Source organism: Pteropus vampyrus, unplaced genomic scaffold (genome assembly GCF_000151845.1).
Source record: "Pteropus vampyrus isolate Shadow unplaced genomic scaffold, Pvam_2.0 Scaffold78, whole genome shotgun sequence".
NCBI lineage: Eukaryota > Metazoa > Chordata > Mammalia > Chiroptera > Pteropodidae > Pteropus > Pteropus vampyrus.
The window spans coordinates 4,750,459-4,769,071 of NW_011888859.1; positions in this window are offsets into that span (position 1 = coordinate 4,750,459).

The window sequence follows — 18,613 nt, forward strand, 5'->3', positions numbered from 1 at the left end:
AACCCTCAGACACTTTATGAAGTGGGCATTATTATTATATTTATTTTCCATGGGAGGAAATCAAGATTTAGAGAGGTGAAGTGATTTGCTCAAGGTTACACGGCTAGTAAGGAGCGGAGCCCATGTCAGCCTCCAAGGCCAGAGTCTTGATCACTAAGCTATCCGCCCCCAAGTTATAGTGTCACATGTGCAATTAATGGAGTTTTCCTGTGTTCTTGTTAAAAGACAGTACACAATATGAGCACCTTGCTGGAAAATATATATTACATTAAAATATATGCATTTTTATGTTTATGCCACACATGCGTAGATCTGTTTATCCTGGCACAAGGGCTACAAGAATTTATATTTAAAGGTCGTCCCAGGGTGGTGGGGTCATGAAATAAGACATTTTTCTTCCCTTTTTTGTTTTGCTTATTCCTACATCTTCTGGTTTTCTACAATAAAAATAGGTCACTTGTATAATACTAAGTCGCTTTTTCTTTTTAAGTTGAACTCAAAGTAGCCTAGAATGTCAGATGACCTTCCAGTTCTCCCAATCTAATCTTAGCAGCAAGGAGACCGAAGCCCCAGGAAATCGAGTGAGCTAACTTTAAAAGCAGAGTCAGGAGTAAAACCAGTCAGCTCATCACCAGCCCGCAGCTCCTAGCGCTGCCCTACCCGGTGAAGGTGCCTAACTACAGGCTTTTGCACATTGGAGAACGACAAAACTTGCTGAACACTCGTTTTCCTGACACCCAACAGTCCATCCTCCCCGCGGCATGCCTTCTGAGTGACACCTTGGTGCCCTATGAGACTCCATAAGAAGCAGAAGGCTTGAAGGAAACAGCATCACAGTCTGGATGTCAAATGACCTCCAAACAGCTCTGGGTAATTGTTTCCTAAACCAGCGTCTCTAAACAGAGATGCGTGTTAGCATCCCCTGCAACTTTTTCCAAAGATGAGGTCCCCATGGAGATTCTGACTCAACCGATGTAAAGAGGGGCCTGGGCCAGAATACTTCAAAACCTCTTCCGCTGTGAGACTAATGTTGCGCGTTAGTCCCCCAGGGAAGAAACCCGGGTCTGTACAGATCCTCAAGTGTCAGTGTCTTAGCCGGGAACTAGGCACCGTTGGTCGCATCTTTATTTAAAACACTTCCTGCCTGCTCTTGGGAAGAACAGCTGTAACCCACTCCTCCAGATGCCTTGTAATGGATCCGAGTTCCCTTTTGTTGTCCCTCATGACTCTAAAGAGGAAAAGACTATGAAGAGCAAAGAAAATGCCGCCACCGTCAGCCACACCGCTGAGTTAGACCTGGCCAAACCCCCGATCAGGGAACTCACAGTGCAAGGCCAGTCTGAGAGAGAACGGGCACAAGGCAGAAAGCTACGAGAAGACCCACGCTGGCGGCCAAAGCCCTGTTCCCAAGGGAGGGTCACGTCCGTGGTCCAGTCTGTTCCACCAACCACTGCTGTCAGTCGAAGGTTGCGGTGTCGCACACAAACCAAGGACCATTCCATTGAAGGGGCCGGCCACAAGGTAGACAGGGAGCAAGGACAAAGACACGGAGGACTTGTCTCGTTCAGAAAAGAATAGAAAACTTCTACAATGCAACGGGATGCAAAGGCGAGAAACAGAAAGAAAGAAACACAAGAGAAAGTAAGATGCACTTGGAAAATTGGGAAATTCCTTCTGCTGTATTAGCAGTAGTTTTAGGGACCCCTCACTCAGGAGAAAGTGTTCCTTAAAAGGAAAAACAGAACAGTTTTTTCTTAGTAGAAGAATAATCGAGAGAATTCTAAATACTCTATTGTGTTTCTTGCTTTTTGACATTATTTATATTTATTTGTATATATGAATACATAAGTAGATTTTAAATAAATTCTACCCGGGAACCATTTTTAGAAATTTTGATTTTTTTGACATTCCTTTTTTTAATGAGACGACTGAACTCCCTAAAAGTTGCTTAGGGATACGTCATGGTTGTAAAGACTATCACGGCTAACAATGAAAATTAAAATAATGAGTGTTTTCTTTTAAATTATATCAAATTCCTCTAACATGAGAAGCACTAAGAGCCCCTTCAGCTAAAACAACGTGCCGCCCTCACTCGTCACCATACACAAGTCAGCCTATTCTTAAATCCTTCTTTACTTCATGATGCCAGGGGCTGCTGTGGATTCGGGATGCCTGAATCCACAGAGTATAGTGCAAAGGATGTCGCCTCAAGCCCAGGTGTGGATCTCAGCTCCCTACTTGTTCTGGACTTGAGGCTGCATCATCAAATGTCCCCTGGGCTACACAACTTCCACAGAACGGCTTCAGCAAATCCCTTGGGCAGAGGCCTATGCCCTCCTCCTCTGCTCGAAATCACTGTTGACGTCAGAAAAATGTCAAACCCAACCATCTCAGCCTTTCTCTGACTCAAGGCTTTTCTTTCACAGCTAGAAAGCATCGGCCCCAAGGATCATATTAAGCCAGCAAAATGCTGCGGAAAGAGCACTGGACGTAGTGTCCAGAAGGCAAAGGTCGAAGATGTAGTGAATCCTCCAACTGGCATTTGTGACGTGACACCTCTCTGGGCCATCGTCTCTCACCTGGAGACAGGAGTCGCATCAGCTGGGCATCCTTCATAAGGCTGCTGAAAAGCAAATACATGGCAAAGCATACGGCACAGGTGATACAGAGATAAAGGGAGAAGACGTCAGCCCTACCAATACCCCCACTAGTCCAGAGCCCTGCCTTCCACACAGGGTGCTGCACAGACTCTGAGACTCTCTAGGGAACTCCGGAAGGCTGGTTTCCTGGCTGCTCACCTGCAGGAGTGGTGAGCTCGCCGTGTTCTGCCAAAGACCCTGTCTGCTGACACCAGGCAGCCAACACTGACGTTTGTCCATCTAAGATCTGCTAGTTAGAAGTGCTCCTGTTTTGTGGGTTTCTATTCATTGTAACCTTTGCTTTCTGCGGCTGAAACTGGTTTAGTCAAAAAGTGGGCTGTGGAGAAACGGTGTTAAACAAATAGCGCCAGGCCTGGTGTTTTCAGATACGTTAACATCCTCTTTCAAGCATGATGTGAGGGCCTGAAAAACTCAGGCCATTTCCTACGGCTGAGCAAATACTGATAAGAGCTTTATCCAATTTATAAGGCAGGAGGAGGAAATAATCAAGTGTGATGGAATTGGACAAATAACCCAGCTCCAAACAATTATGAAACATAATGCAATTACAGAGTACTGTGCCAGGGTTCTGGCAGAACCAGATTCTTCTCTTTCGTGAATCAACAATAATCTAGAATTTTAATGCTCATAGGCCTCGTGAGTAACCAAAAATCGTATACAACTAAAAATCAAGACAAAAGCAGTATAAACGTGTCTGTGTGTGTGTACATGTAGTGTACACAGCCATTCTTTTTTGTGAACCAATTTCCCAGTGCCTCATGGACATGCCCCTGCCCTCCCATCAAGCTGGAGAAAGCACTTTAATTAACACCAGCCCAAAAAAGTCTAATTCTGTATATCAGGGAGAAATTAATATTCTACTGATGTTTTCTTGGAGAGATAGGGGAAAGATTCATTGTAGGAGCCACACAACAGAAAAGGATAATATCCCAATATATTTTCTGTTCTCTGCTCCTCTAAACTTCTTCTCCCCACTCCTCATCCCCTCCTACTGGGTGGATACAGGAGACAGGCTGGCAGGGAGCTCTCGAAAGCCCAGATGATGAGCCTCGGTCCGACTCCACACTTTTAGAGGAGCGATGATGAACTAGAGTGTACGCAGGGGCTGACACTGAGCCTTGACCATGCCACATGGAACAGCGAAAGGGCTCTGAGCCTAAGTTGGTGAAAAATACCTCAGACAGAGTAATGTCTTCAAATATCACATACAAAAGAAAGCAAGTGTTTTGGTGGTTGTACTCATGGGCAAAATCAGGTCCATTGGTCCACTAGCTGCAAGGAGTTGATGTCGCCTCCATGCAAAACAACCATGGTAATACCTCAGACTGTCCGATAATGAACTGATTACTTCATGAAGTGGTGAAGTCCCAGGTGCTGGAAGTCATAAGCAAGGGACAGAAGATTATTGGGAACATAATTTCTATACCCAGTGGGAGCCTGGATTTCTATGATCCCTTTCCATTCTAAGACTCAAAGGGCAATGGGGAGCCTTCAAAAGTTTTGAGCAAGGGTGATGTGATTTTTAAATCAGTGTTACATTAGAAAGATCTGTGAAAGATTTTGAAAGTGAAACTGTTTTTAGTACTAAATGAATTAGAGGCTTCTTGAGATATCATAAGACCAGGATGAAGAATTATTACTCCAAGTGAAATTTGATTTGACAACAAACAGCATAAGAAAATAGTACTTACAAGATTTAGAACAGCTATCAAAGTCTCCAAGATAAGAACTTTCTTCATGACTAACATCTTCAATGACAAGCAAAGAAAGGCCTCCGCATCAGAGATTTTCAAATGTGTTTCAATAAGAATGACTCCTCACCTTAACATTCTATGTGGGATACTCGATTACAGCAGCGTCCGAGATCAAAACGTGTGGGATGTCGAACCTGTTGTAAATGGTAAAGTCAAGTCTCTGGTGCTGCCTGGGATCGTCATTAATTAGAAAACAAAAAGCAAAAAAAAAAAAAAAAGATAACCTCACTGGTGATTACCGAATACTGACATATGTATTGGCACCTTTGCAAGGGTTAAAAAGAAAGAATGAAAAATAAAGGAAAGCCCATACTTTTTTCATTTTCTTTTGGTATTTCAGTCAGGAAAAGGATATTTTTTAAACTTAATAGAGGGTGACACCAGATTTATTTAGTCTGGAGGAATAGCCAGCCCTTAAGTACATGAAGTCACGCTGTCCACAGCACAGGTGCTTCGGCTGTCTGAGGCATCAGATTTTTTGGAAAGAGCAAGAGGGCTTGAGGTTAAACATCAGAAAATATTGCAGCCGCTGAAACAGGGTTGAGCTAAAACTCTGTGGCAAAGCCAATCTGCAAATTAAAGCTGGTGATTTCTGTTAAGAGCTTCAGTTTGGGGACATTTCTCAGCTTCGTCTCCAAAGTCCTGATTCAAAACCACAGTGTTCGGCGAGGCAGTGAGATTTCATGCTTTCATCAGAAACCCACACCGATAAATGCATCTCTCGATGCAATTCGGGATCCTAAAATCTTCGCTGAAGAACCCAACTAAACCATGGAACTCAATCGCAAAGCCCTGCCCCTACCCAGAAGAGCACAAGGTCCAATTAAAGGCTCAATAAAAAGCCATGAGGTGGGGAGATGCTGGAACAGCACATTAGCTGCTGCATTTAAACCCTCGCCACAGAATCTGAATGTAATTGCGGTTTCAGAGGGAAACCTACATGGTATGAAACGTAGCAATTACTGGTCTATTAATACAGGATGTTAGTTGCTGTCGAGTATTTTCTCTGAAAGAGAGGTGGGGAGCATTCTGATTGGCGAAGGTAAGTTGCCAATTTTTTTTTCGACTAGGCAAAAACGAAATTAAGAAATTTGGTGGGGTAGGATCTCGAAATGTCTCAGATGCAAAAACTTTCTTTGGGACCCGAACAAAAGCTGGCAGAACACGAGTGATGTCGGTGTCTCTTGCCTGCCTTTTCAAGCTTGGAAATCAAAGAATTTCTCAAATCCCGAGATGAGTGAGGGACAGAGAAAGAAAATGTAAGGAAAAAAAAGAGAAAGAAAATTTTCCAGCTTGAGGAACTTCAGACAGCAGGCCTGGAGGAAGGGGAAGGTGGCTGTGGCCCCCTCAGCCCTGAGCTCTAGGCTGCCCAGAAGGCCACCAGGAGGTGGTCCCCAGAGGCCACATGAGCAGTTCCGCAGATCATGTGCCACCATCCCCAGCTCCCCTCCACTGTCCCAGTTTTCTTGGTTTCCTCTGGGTGCCTGTCCTTGGTGGTAGTGCGTCCCCCCAGGGCAGCCGCTAGTTCGGCTTTAGACCCTTTTTTATTGGCCTCAGATGGGAGCAGCCAGCAGAGCCCTGTGGAGCTGCACTGGCCAGGCCAAGGTCACTGCGAGCCGGGTGAGGGATGATCGCCCAGCACGTAAGTGCATCCCAGTCCCCATGCCCCAAGGCCTGAAGGGGGGACCCGAAAGAGGGCCCCTCCCGAGGAGCTTTCCCCATTAAGAGAAGGGGATTCCCGGGTGTCCAGCGAGAGAAGTCAGCTTCAAAGGGGATCCAGACATTTGCCTGTGGTTAAGCAAAGACCCTCTAGAGAAAGGGTTAATTCTTCAGATGCCCCAAATCACCACAGGCCTAGAAGAGCCAGAACAGCTTGAGGGAGAAAGGAAAGGGAACGGGGTGCTGGCCAGACGGGTTCCTGCAGGCCCTGGGGCTGGGGTTGGGGCTCCTCCCAGGGAAGGTAAATCTGCAAAACTGGAACACGCAGGCACTGTACCTGCAGGCCGCTCGACAAAGGCCACAGTCTAGGAAACTGAATAGAGAGCTGTCCCCCGTTTCTCAGCCTACTGACCCACTTTCCTCGGGCTGCTTCTCCCTGGATCCTCGCCCCTCGCTGAGTCTTCCCATCAGCCAACAGGGAGGAGGTAAGGCCTTGAGATCATCATGTCGGTGGAATAAGCCACAGGGCCTGTTTGACTCTTTTTAGAGAGACGAAAGTCTCCCTCTTTTTCCCAGAAAATCCTTTCTGAGCCATCCTCCGCTCCTACTTACAGACACACATACACTTCAAGATAGCTCCACCAGCTGCTCGTCATGCCCCTGAAAATCTATGGTTAGTCACTTCTTTTGTTTAAAGCACTGAAAACATCTGCACCTAACCATACATACATAAAGGTGCTATTTTCCCTCTGATCCACTCGTAGGTGTTAAAGTTGCAGCACAAAATATTTCCTCGACGAGTATCCATCCCTTTTTCCAAATGAGGCAAAGGATAGTAAATTAACGAATACTGAGCACCCCAGGAAGAAGAAACACACACACATACACAATTTCAGACGCACGGTTCTCTGTGGTTTTGTCTAAGATTCACCTTAGTCAATTGCCAGAAGCCTAATGTGGCTATGAATAACTTTGTTACACCCACGGGAGTGGCTGCAACGGGTCACACGTGACGTGGTCAGTGACCCACGAGTTTGCCTCCGCCCTCCACGTGCCCAGGGACGTGGAGAGTTGCGGTGGTGCAGGTGAGGGTACACTCAGGGTTGAATCCTTATTGTCCCATCTTCTGGCACAACTGCTTGAATCCAAGTTCTGGTTCTCCCTAGATGACCTCAGGCAAATTATCTGCTCTCCCTGCGTCTGTGTTGCTTCATCTGAGGTCTGAGTCCAGTCATCTCAGACGATCCACGCAAGCATTCAGCACACTGCCTGGCACCGAGCACAGTACATGCTCAATAAAAACGAACGATTTTTTACTTTGATTATTAACCGTGAGATTTTGGCCGAGTGATTTTCCTTCTTTGAACCTCGGATTCCTCGTCTTTAAAATGAAAATAACCATATCTACTTTTCCAGGAGTGTTGTGAGTTTCAAAAGAAATTTATGTGACACGCTAAGCACAGTGCCTGACATGGCGAGGAAGCATTCAACCAATGACAGCAGATATTGGCAGGAGGAGAAGGAGGATTTTGATGTTAGTGGCCTTCGTGCCGAGCCAGGAAATTCACAGGCATCCGTCCTAATCCCCCGTTCCCAGAAAAAGTAGACCTCTAAGCACCCATTCACCCTTGCCTATGCCTGGGGGGAGAGATTCATCTCACCAAATTGCTTCTCTTTTGCTAAATCATTTTTCAGCCACAATAACAAAGATCAAGTGGTCTGGTCTGAAACTGCACAGAACATAACCCCAGTTCAAGGAGTCTCAGCTATTTGATCGTTGCTGCCTTTTCCCCTTTTTTCTAAGCTCTGTTGTGAGGTAGCGTCTTAGAAAATGGACTCATGTGCCCGTATTTGTTCATCACAGCTGTTGCTAGGAAGTTATTAATGTAAATGGCTCTTCTCACTGTCCATTATGCTTTTTTCTTGTGAAATGGAATTAAGTGCTAGCCCTGTGCTGAGTTTTCATTAAAGTCTTTCTATACTCTTCTTTATTTTCCTTTCCCCTTTGATCAGTCGCGTTAGAAGTTAACCCCTTTTTTATATTTTAAGGACTTTAAAGAAGATGTAAAAATTCTTGAGAATTTTCGTGGCGGGTAGGGGCTGGATTTCCAAGTGGATTCAGCCTCTCTCTCTTCATTGTGTCAATATTTAGTGCCTGGCTTTTTAAATTTTCAAAATTCAAATGAAAACATCATCATGCTCCTATAAGCTTCACTACCTCCAATATTCAAAGAACAAGTTCCAACTTGACACATGGATGAGGCAGTGCTGAGTCACGTTCATTACCCTCCCTTCCAGTGAATTAGGCAATCACATATAATAAAGATGAAAATCTTGCGAGATAAGAGGAAAAGATAAGCACTAGTACTAAAAGTGAAAAAAAAAAAAAAAGAAAAAGCAAGCAAATGCCACAAAACCAATTTGGAAAACATAGGACTAGCGATTATTATGTTTTCTGTCACATTCCAAAAGATATCTGTTACATGTTCCAAAGTGCAGAGTCAATAAATTTTTTATCCACTGAAGGTAAACAAAACATGTATGAAGATTTCAAAACCTGCCCAGCAGGCTTTCCAACGGATGGAAAGGAAAGTTGCACATTTCATTGCAGATACCTCTTTCTAAATCATTGATTTTTGTAGAAATGTCACAGCACACTTGAAGAGAGGTCTCTCTTTCCAACAAACATACAGCAAACATCCCAGCAAATGGCAACATTTCCAGTTAAGAGAGAAAGCTTCAGAAAAGCCCATGAAGTTCAACTCCCTTTCCCGTCTTATGCACACGCTATCCGGCGACTTCAACTGCACACCCGCCTTTTGTCCCTGCCCCTCAGGAGTTTTAAGCCTAAAACAAGCAGAGAATTGGCCCTGGCCTGCTGAAAATTTGTGGGAAGAATGATGGGAATCAACTCTTTAGTTTCAATACACAGACAAAAGGGTCCGACATATTGCTGGAGATAATAAGGCCAAAGCTGTAATGAGTAAAAAGACTACAGGTTTTCACCTGTAGTTTTATTTTCCATGATGCTTTAAACGTCAGGCCAAAACTGAACTCTCAGTTCAGAACTCACATTCAAATTCAGCATCCCCACCGAAACTATCTACATTTAGCCTAATTTTCTGCCATTAAAAAATGGCAAAGCAAAGGGAAGAGGGGAAGGAGGAGTCGGGGGAAAATTGTCAAAGAAGAAGCATTGTCACAAGTCTAGCTGTCCCCAACAGATGTGAGATCAAATTTCAGAGAACTCTGGGAGTTTCCAGAGGCAAAATTTCGGAGACGCAACAATCAAATGACGTACGTGGATCTTGTTTAATTCCCGATTCGAACAAACAATCAGTAAAATTAAGTATGGACTAGGTATGAGATGATGCTAAAGCACTATGATTAAAAACAGAATTATGATTAATTTTGCGAGGTGTGACTACGCATTGTGGTTACATAAGAAAATGGCCATATTTTCAAGAGATGCACACTCACATATGTACAAGTGAAATGAGACAATGGCTGGAATTCATTTTTAAATGCTTAAGCAAAAAAAAAAAAAAAACCAGAGGAAACAAAACACAGAAGCTCTAGATAATTACTGAATTTGAGTGAAGGGTTTACGAGGGTTCATTATTACTGTTTTCTCTATTAATACTTAGTGTATGTTTCAGATTCTTCACAATGAAATACTTAATAGAGTTCTTCTTATTTAAAAAGTTTAAGAGTCCTTAGAGCAGGGGTAGAAGAGTGACTCGGGCATTTATCTGATGGGGAAAGGGAGACACAACTCCACTAACTGATGCTTAAATAGCCCCAAAGCCTCAGGCCTCAGAGTAAAGATGGTCAGTGGTCTTTGGTCAAAAAAGACCACTCCTCTCAGGAAGCACGTTGACTGATTATGACTTCTCCTCTCTAAAGGCTGAGTTCAATGTTGTTCTTATTAACCTACTGTTACTCGTAGGGGGAAAAAATAAAAACTGGGAGAAGCTCATTAATTATGGCTAACTTTAGCACCAAGCTCAAGGCAGAGCTGAATAAGGCAGGTGGTAGGGGTGGAGACAGGTAGTACTTAATAAATGCGCTGAAGTGCTAGCGATTAGAAGGAATAGTGGGTGCAGAGGGGCACTGACTACTGGAAATATCAGGAAGGGGCTTTTCAGCACCTCAGTGTCCACACTGATACACTGTCCATAATATCTGGCATATTATAGGCTATCAATAAGTACATATTGAATGTTTTTGAACACTCTTGCCTCTCCCTCCTCAAAGATTGTCAGCAGCTCAACTCTGGATACAAAACGAACCTAAATGTCTCAGGCAGTCAGTCATTCAGGGCCCACTCTCCTCTCCAGCTGGTCCAGCCTTACCTCCTCCAAACCCACCCCTGTGAAGCCCCCCTCTCCACACCTCCTCCGCTCCTGGTCACTCAACATGTCCAGGTTGCACCTGTGCCCAGACCAGCACCTCCAAACTGGGGAAGAAAGAGATGGATGCAGGTGCTTGAGGAATGAGCAGGCAGACACTGTGAGCAACCGCAGCGGGGCGATCAGTGGCAACTGCTACAGTCTCTGATCAAAAAATAGGCAAATCTGTCAATAGTTAGGAAAATGGTTTTCATTACTGAGTCTCTGCACCCAAATAAAGTCTTCTGTAATTAATTCTGCAAGGGCACTGCTGCCCTACTTAAAGAAAGGTCCCCTGTAGCATCCTTAACAAAGAGTTTCCACGTAATCACATGTAAAGTCTAATTTATGTCCTCCAGGCCCAAAGACTGTCTTGGTTTGCATTCCACCAGAAGCAAATGTGAAAACACAGGTTTGAGTACAACTAGGGATTTGGGAGGTGGCCATGGACTTGTAGGTAAAGAGGACGCATGAGACAGGGAAGATGAGAAGCCAATAAGAAGTGTGTTAAGAAGCAAGTTACAACTGTGGGCCATTGGACTTACTCCCACAGGGGAACTGGGAAACAGTCCCTAGACCCCATGCTGAAAGCGACCCTTCCCACGGGGCGAAGCGGCTGGGACACTTGTTCCCCAACTCCTGTCAATCATTGGTTGAGAACCTTGAGGAGGGGAGGGTCATATTAACTCCCCGGCATACCTGCCTTGCTCCCCACGCATGGCCTAGCAGCTCTGACAGCCGGAGGAAACCCTCAGCCAACAAGTTGTCAGTGTAGGAGTTGGAAGCTGGGCCAGTATGTCTGCAAATTTTAAGTGCAGTAGGGTAATGAGCAGTTTTCTGATATACACCCCCAGGTTTATACATATACACACATATATAAATCTGTGAAGTCATGTTTATTGAAACTCCAGAGATGGAAAAAAGCACTACAATGAGACAGTCTTAGTTTCTGAATGAAATCCATCTTTGCATATTGCCTTTCTACAGCGGGAGTCAACAAATTAAAGACCGCAAGGCAGATCTGGCCTGTTTTTGTAAATAAAGTTTTATTGGAACACAGCCATGCCTCATTGCTCCTTGTGTGCGGCAACATCAGAGGAGTTGCCATGGAAACCACGTGGCCTGCAAAGCCAAAATCATTTACTATCTGATCCTTTACATAGAATACCCTTGTTTCCCTGTTGACCCTTTTTTCCCGAATCCATCACTCAAGACTAAGTTCCAAGGCAAATCTTTAACGTCCTCTCATTTGTCCTTCCGCCCCTAAGAGAAACGGCTTCCTAATTTGCATGTCGATCATGCTATACCCATTCCTCAATATGTCTCTTACGACACTGCTTTGTAAACACTGACTTTCTTCTCCAGCTCAGCGCCACCACAAGAACTGACCTTTATTCATATTTGCATGCCTAATGTCTAGACACTCGAAAAATGCATGTTTAAATAAAATTAATTCATTTGGGGAATTTGATCTCAATGGTCACATGGATCCAGCCCTGGCCGGGTTCCAGAAAGTACAGACAACTTGTTCAAGATCACGTACGTGGCCAGCGTCAGACCTAGCTAGGTCCCCTTGTTCCTGATCCAGGTTTTCTGCTATATGTGGGCACAATTAGGCCACATGACAGTCCCTGCAGCACATGGCATTTTTAGCACAGCAGCTCGAGGTAATGGTTTTAATCTGCACATCCTCTGAGTGACTAGGACTTCTGTACCTGGTCACTCCTTCTCTGGATGTGTCTCCCAGTATCTATGGCCATGACCTACATGTCCAAACAACCTCCTTCACCTACCAACCCACTGCTCCAAAGATCAAACTCAAAAGTCTCTCACAGGTAGGGATCTGTGATCCATTATCTTTCAAAACCGCCTTAGGTGTCAGTAATAAATTTTTCACCTTCTGAAGAGGTAAATCAATGCTTTTTATTATTTCTGCCTATTATAACCACAAGTGTTCACCTTTCAGAGCTGCTCAAACGGTAAACAATAACAACATCTTTATTGCCTGATAACGAGAAGCAACTTACCTTCGTCAAATAAATCTCAGCAGATTTCAACACCCTTGGAAAGAGCTAGAGAAGATAAAAAAGAAAAACAAACCTTTGTGGAATGATATTTTATTTATATCTTTTATTTATGTTCTGCTTTTTTAAAATAAGTATCTCACACCCTAAATACAGGCAAAATCCACATTCAAACAGTTACGGTAATTTGTTACCTGCTTAGTAATTTTTTTAAGGAAATCATAAAAAGTTAAGCCAAACTACAGAATAAAGCCTTTGCCACAAATTCCCTATCAACCCCAGGCCATCTGACGCCCATTGGAGAAAATGGATGACAAGAAATTTGTTTTAAATATCCACATCCTGATATATTTTAAGAGAGATTTTCCCCCTTCAAGAAAGACAGGGTTTAATAGCTGCTTTTCCACCCTTCATGTCAGAATACTACCTTAAAAAAAGGTAGCAACCATCTATGTCAAATATATATTCACGGTAATGCTTGGCATCCTATAGATTTTTTTTCTATAGATATTTTAAAGATACTTTACACTTGTTTCACACTTTTAAAATAATCCTGTATGGTCACAATGAGAAAAAAAAGAGGGGTGTGGGGGGTAGTGATCCAGCTCCATTTACCAGTAAAGAGACGAAGTCCATAGTGGGTAAAGTAAGAATTATCATACCCACTTTCAAATAAGGATGACATAGCCCTGAAAATATTAAGTGGCCTCCTAAACTCACAATGAGCACAAAATTCGCATTGCCTCTGAAAGTCCATTCTTTAGCATTAGGCTGACATCTGTGTCCAACAAGCTAACTTCTCTTAATTAGACTCTTTATGCATTTCATAAACTTTAATTAAAATAAAAACAGTGACAATAGACTCAAGTTATTATATGTCAAGCAGCTTAAGGTTATCACAAAAGCTACAAAATGAAATGACTAACTGGCATTTATATGGGAAATACTCTACTTTTTAGCAGCTTTACCCCAAAGTTGTTCAATATCTTGGTCTGGACTTTTTCAAGGAGTGTGTATGAGATAACGATTTGAATAGGGCTGCATAAATTTGCATAAAGTGTGAGAGGTTAACATTATAAAGTTCGGATTCCTCTCCAAAATGATTGCTCAGATGATATTTTCCCTACTTCTCAGTGAGAACAAGGGCTGCAATCATTTAAAGACCCACCAATGACACTGATAAACCAGAAACTAAAGGTTTACAGGAAAAATTATAACCTCAAAATGCACTTAAAATCATTCAATCTGGAACCATCATATAGACAACACTTTAGCAAATATTTCGAAACAAATGTATGGAGAAATTTATCTATCCTAGGAGAAAATTACAATTTCCCAGTGGGAATTTGTTTCTCTCTTTAGCTCTATCTTTGGAAAAAGATTATCTGTCGGATGAAAACAAGAAAACTATCCATGCATTAATAAGGATAGGAGGAGCCCACTGTTACTCACTTAGCTATAAACAATAGCCCCTGAGAAAATGATTCATTCAAATAATAATCTCTTAAAATACTGACTATGATATTGACTATGATAGACCCAATGCGGTTTATGTTGAATTTAATTTCCATCTAAATTTAAAATACAAGAGACATCTAAAGCCATCATTTCATTTGGTGTTGAATGAAGTAAGTCATTTAGAAGTTCAATTTTTTAAAGTCATAGCATAACTAAGGGAGGTTTCGTCAATCCATTTCTACTTTCAAAATACACAAGAGCAGGCCGAGATGCTTAAATGTAAAGTGCTATATTATACAAAGGAACAAAATTAAGTAGTCAAATGCATTTGCTACATTAAGGCAAAATGAAAACTACTGTGATTAGAGCAGTTTGAGAAAAATGAATGTAAAATACTTTCTATTTAAATTATAGCAATAACTATGATTAAAAGAGCACATTGCTACTTGCTGGATAGCAGGAAGATTGTTTTCACATGCAGTTTGGTATTCTGGGCTTGGGAGTGGGTGGGTGGGTTTGTTGGTTGGTTGGTTGGTTTTTAGTGTAAACTGGCTAGCCTCAGAGTGGGCCCATCATGCAGCCCTGCTCTGGACCATCTCCAGCCTTCTCGAATGGCTCTCCTGAGAAGCAGGGCCTCTGCAGAGCAACTTGAAAAGACCACAGGAAAGAAGAGGCTGAGGAAATCTAATCATGCCTGCATGGCCAAAGAGAACCAGATGCAGGAATGAAGACATCAATCGAATTGAGTTCAGGAAGGGGCAGCCTCAGCTGCTCTCTACTAGCAGTTGCAAATGGCTATGCTGGCTTCTTCCAAGTGGGAAAGCTTAACCCACTGATACTGAGAAAGACAAATATAAGTCTTGTTTTTCTTTTAATTCTTGTTAGTTTTAAAAATAAAGATAATAGCCTTTCTTTTTTTTTTTTGCTTTTTTTTTTTTTTTTTTTTTTTTTTTTTTTTTTGCAAGATAGCAATACAAATCTATCAGGACTAAAACACACAGACCAAAAACCAAATCCATGCTGTACCCGCATCAAGAGTTGGTTATCACAGAGGTGTTATGAAATTTCACACATATAAGAGATCAGACCAGCCATCCTCGTCTGGATTGCACACACCATCACAGGGCTCTCCCCTTGCCCTTTTGTTGACCAATAATCTCGATCGCATTTTAAGCCTCCAGAATTTGTGAGAAAGGTTGCAGGGAAATATGTGAGTAGACATACTGTCTAGCATTTCCTCGAAGCTAAAAATAAACCTCATGTAGGTTCTTATGCGACCACACTTTGGTCTCTCTTTCCCTATGGCCCAGTATAAAAGAAAATTGGAGAGGAATATTTACTTGGTAAAAGATAGGTCTATAAAGTATTGCCCAAGTTTCTCTCATAAGATGAATTACATGAGCAATTACCTAAAACACAGAAAATCAGAGTCTTTCCTCTTGTTACGTCATGGGTGGGGCCATTTGATCCATATTTTTGCCCAAAGCTTCAGGTGATTTCTACAATCGCGTGGTCTGGTAAACTCTGTTCTATGTAATAGGGCAAATTCTAGATTCACTAGTCCTGACAAAAAAGAGAAAGGGATATGAATAGAAATAACTCAGAGGCGAGGAAAGACATCATAAAGAAATAGGCAAGAGCTAAGGAATATCCTGTGTCACTCATTTCATTTTTGTGTAGACCAGGGGATGGGACTCAACCATTATTTCATTTTATTTAGATTTCTTACAAGTTCCTGTTGGTTATTTTACATTATACCTATCTCTCCCCCTGGAGTTATTAGCAAAACAATAGCTTTTCTATAGTCAAAATTGGGTAGTCTAAATAATCAAGAGTAGCAGACAGTGGACCTAGAAGAAGTCACCTGAGTTCTGAGGCCAGCAGAGAGAGGAATTGTAGGTGACAAGCCCAGAAGTGATTTTTGGAATTCATACACTGACAGAAATTTTGAAAGTTTTTGCAGCTGGAATGTAGAATTTAAAAAAAATGATGGAAGCTATTTCTTTTTGCTTTTTATTTTGATATGAAAGTTATTTGAAGTTCCAAGAATCTCCCAATCATCCCTACTGTCCTGGGACCTCTCAGGGGACAAACAGACACAACATTGCCTGACCATACTTTGTGAGCCAACTGTGACAAAATGGTGTTTCTGAAGGACCTGACCATCTCCATCCCAGAAGGTATCAAGGAATCTGCATTTCCTTGCTGAATGTTTCACCTAAATTTCTTATAAATGGAGATCTCTCTTTCCCTTGTTATTTATATGACTGACTCTGCACACCCCCTTTGAAAACTGAGGGTCTAAGATATAATTCATTTTATAATAAAAATGAATATCTGTTCATTTTAGCAGTTGCCACTGCACAGATATATTTCAAACACGTTTGTAGTGAATGATCATACTATATGGTACAGTCAAATTGATATGTGAAGTTCCCAGAATAGTGAGCAATTAATACTGAATGCACCACAAATCACTGGAGCTCAAGCTGAAGATGGGATGCTGCTTCCACACACTGAGAAATGAATTTGTATGCCCATCATGTAAGAGAAATGCACTAATGGTCTGGATTGTGACTGTATCGCTTAGCAATGTACAATTGAACACTTTAGTAGTACTGCCCAGAAAAGGACAGTCACACATAGAAGAGATGAGACCTAGGGTACAACCACCTTTTCCTCTATGTAGGATGGTTTGAGGAATATGAACTGGCCTATAGCATCCCAAAAGATGTCTCAGAACCTAAGTTTTAATAGTTATCAACTTTAGAGAAAAGATTTTGTGCTTTTATTGAAATCTGGTTGAATGGTTCATTTAACATTCACCTGTCTTGTGGTTTTTAAGTCTTTAAATAGGTCACCTTTTAAATAGAGTTTACTGTTTATCTAGAAACTCAGATTTCTTTAGTATTTCTTCTACCTACACCACTGCCCAGGGCTAACAGAAGTACAAACCGCTAAAGGAAAGTGAAATTATTTTATTTTAAATAATAATTGCTTAAAATGATAATTGGGAAGTTAATCATTACTGCATTATAGCCTTAGTTCACATAATAATGATTTAATAAATGTCCTGAAGGAAAAAATACTCACTTCTCAAGAGTTTAACCTGCTCCTATGACATAACTCATACCTTTAAATAATACGGTTAGATACTTATGGTTAACTATAATGAATAATCAAAGAACTACCTCCTCTCAATGACAAGACATAATTACTGTGAAATCATTCCAATACTGAAAAATAAAATATATTAAACTAATAAGGCACAAATATATCATAATTTATAGTCATACTATTCATATAAATTATCACTTTTAAAAACTAATGTTTTTTCATATATGAAACAGATTATAGAATACCAAATATGTTAAAATTGAGAAAACCATTATAATAAATATTGATATGATACTTAATCATATTGCTTTTTTCTGTTTTCTACCATTTAAAAAAATTACCATCATTTTAATATGTCTGTTTAATCATTTTACCTTAAATAGAATATAATGAATACATTATGCAACACATTTTTTAAAAACTTTGCATAATAGTATTGAAAATATTACATTTTATTTAAATGCCACTTAAATGTTAATATATCTTAAGCTATATTTAGTCTTTACAATTACAAACAATACATGCTCATTAGAAAGAACAGAAAAGAACAAAGAAGAAACTAAGAATCTTCCATAATCATCACCCAGAAGTAATCGGTATTAATATTTGGGGATCCAGCTGACACATGAATTTGGGCAGGTAAAAATACATCTTTATATCCTCACTGAAATTTTGCATTTCCTTTAACTATCAATATAGACGACAAACCACAGTAGTATTAGCAAGTAGGGAATCTAAACTGAGAAATGGAAACTATTTGAAACAATCAAATGGAATTCCTAGAATTGAAAAATAGGAATCCCTAGAATTGAAAAATAAAATTTCAGAAGTACAATATTCATTGCATAGACTTAAAATCAGATTGGAAACTACAGAAAATATTCGTGAACTCGAAGACAAGTAAATAGAAATTTAAAAAACTGAGGCACAGAGAGAATACAGACTAATATAATGAACAGAGCCTGTGGCACAATGTTAAGTAGTTTAACATATGTGTAATTGGAATCTTAAGAAAACAATGAGAGAAAAATTGTGAAATAAGAAATTTTTAAGAAAAAATGGCAAAATTTTTCCAAGCTTTTTCCAAATTCCAAATGCACAAAACAAACAAAAAAAAGGATTCAATGAAACACAATAATACACACAAAAAAATCCACACTTAAGTACATCATATTCTCGTTGAAAACTAAGAGAAAATCCCAAATGCAGAGAAAGACACATTACATTAAAAAAAAAATGAGCATAGCTTTCTTATAAGATATACAAGCCAGAGACAATAAAATAATATTCTAATGTGGTAAAGAAAAATATTCTTAAACTGGGATTCTACACCCAGCATAAATGTTTTTCAAAAGTAAAAGTGAAATAATTATATTTTCAGATAAACAAAACCTGAAAGAATTAGCTACTAGGAGATCTTCGCAGCAAAACAAAAGGAATTTCTTCAAGCTACAAGAAACTGCATTAAACAGAAACTCAGACTTACCTGAAGGAATAAAGGATGCCAGAAGTTGTAAATATATGGATAAATATAAAAGACTCCCTTTTCT